We start from the raw sequence: 2,392 nt of genomic DNA, 5'->3' as shown, positions 1-2,392 counted from the left end.
GTTTTATTATCTCTTTATTACATTTATGACTGTAAAACAGAAATCGAATATTACATGACACTATTATAACTGCATTTATGGATTTCATTTATGGAGGACATAATCGGCACAAATGATGAGAAGGCAGAATCAGAAAGTACGGCTGTCGCTTCCCTGCCAGGATTGCTGAGGCTGCCTGGAGCTGAGCAAGTGCTCATCAAACCCGTGGTGCTGCATGCTCACTAGTTCTGTTATCAGTGCATTTTGTTGATGACTAATTAAGTCCTAATTTATGAATCCCACATGCCTTCTCTCCTCAAATGTGCAGTAGTTATTGATGTACACTAATTGGCCATGCAGGATTGATTGAATGAGCCATCAAAATTGCAGGGTGTTACTTTTAAATTACACACCAGAGGTGTGATCAAGCTGAGTTTTTGAGGTCTCTGTCTAGAAAGGTCAAATCCAAAGATCTGAATATCATAGAAGCACAAACATTGCTTTGAAAAAAACAAGTGAGATTGTCTTGCACTGATGTCACTAAGCCACTCTTTTCAGAAAAATCGAAGTTAGGTATTTTTAGGAATTTTTGTCAAGCAAGTCAGCATACCTGCAAATTTTAATCAATGTGAGTATTTGAACACTGTTGGTCCAGGAGCCAGAGTATTTCCTAAAAATCAAAGCAATTGTTAATCTAGGATGGTTGCAGAAGCCGATAAGGCCTCCCAAATCACAGAGGACCTGAATTCTATGTCAGTTGTGATTTAGGCATGCAAGTCATTTTAAAAATAACATCAAGGAAAAAATGGCTCCGCCCCCTCATTTGTGCTATTTTATTCATTCACTTTCCTCCACGACTACTCTTGGATTCTGTTCTTCAACTCAATTGCTACCAATTTTCTTGCTTTCTCCCTCTGTCCACTGGATATTGGGAGATTCTACTAGGACATCAGGTGTAATTGGAAACCAATGGGAATGCTCACATCTAAACAATAATCACTTGCATAAAAGACATATTGTTGTAGAACCCCTCAAAAACTTCTGCCATGATTTACACACACTTACTGCATCATTCCTGCTGCTTTTGGAGCAGTTCTGGAAACTTCTTTCATGAGATTCTTTGTGAGCTTTTGTAAAATGCAGTGAATGCTGCTTCCAAGTAAAAATACAACCCAAAGCACTCACAAAAGAGAACTTGACCTGCTTCATGAAGAGGCTGCAATAACGGATAAATTAGTTCAAAGAGATGGAGAGTATTTTGAGTGATACATTTTTACTGTAATGTTGTTTTAAAATCTAAACATTCATTACATTTTTCATAAAACTTCCTGTGAGACTGAAGGGTTTTTCATCATTTCTATGAATTTTTCTGTCTGCTCCGTATACATTTCACAGATGAACCATGAGGGGGTACTACTTATCCAGTCAAGTTTTACTTGCAACTTTCCCCTCACAGACTTGAATTATTCACTGAAACAAAGCAATTCCACTGGCCTCTAGACATGATCCAGTTTTATATGCTTCATAATATTTGCAATTGCTCAAAAATACTTTGATCTTTTAAATTATTTTGAGTGCTTACGGACTTGTAATTTTCTTACTGTTAAGTTTTATAGAGTTTAAACTACAAAAAAGGTATATTTTGTGTTTTGTCCAAAGATTTATTTTCTGAAATCATACTACTGCATACTAAGCCGTAAATAATCATTTGTGATTGAAAGAACCAATATATTAGATAAAATCAAAGGCTATTTTATATAAGGTACATTTAAGTTATAGGAAGCTGAGTTCCAATTAGGAAATACTGTTTAAAAGTATGTCTGGTTCTTTGTCATGCAGATAAAGGTTTTTCATTTTGTTTTGTCTTGTTTGTTCATTTTCACATTAGAAATGTTCTACGATGGTTAGATGGGTTTCTAAATCCATCTATTTTAATATTTTCCTTTACTAATTTGTTGAGAGAAGGAAAGAAAGAAAGAAAGAAAGAGAAAGAAAGAAAGAAAGAAAGAAAGAAAGAAAGAAAGAAAGAAAGAAAGAAAGAAAGAAAGAGGACAATAAGGAAGAGATATCTTAAGAGCACGGAGAAAGATATGATAAGTTCATTGCACATTGTCATGGCTTCTGTCTAGTCATTCCCCAAAGCCTGATGCAGTCATATGCGGCGCTTTTCAGAGGGGACTGAATGCATAGTGTGTGATGCTGGAGTCGAGGGTGTGCTGGTGGGCTTGACTCATGGAGCAGTGGTAGGATTAAGGGTACTGCACACTGGGTGTGAGTGCTACTTGCAGCCCTGATCGAATATAGGAGACAGAACGAGTGCTGCTGTTGTTGCTGTTGTTGCTTTCTGCTTGATAGTTCATTGCCTGCTTCCTCTCAAGGGCTGTTTCTCCTCTCTGATACCCCTCTACTGTGC

The sequence above is a fragment of the Octodon degus genome, unplaced genomic scaffold (genome assembly GCF_000260255.1).
Source record: "Octodon degus isolate 3935 unplaced genomic scaffold, OctDeg1.0 scaffold00013, whole genome shotgun sequence".
Taxonomy (NCBI): Eukaryota; Metazoa; Chordata; class Mammalia; order Rodentia; family Octodontidae; genus Octodon; species Octodon degus.
Note: the sequence above shows the minus strand (reverse complement) of the source record.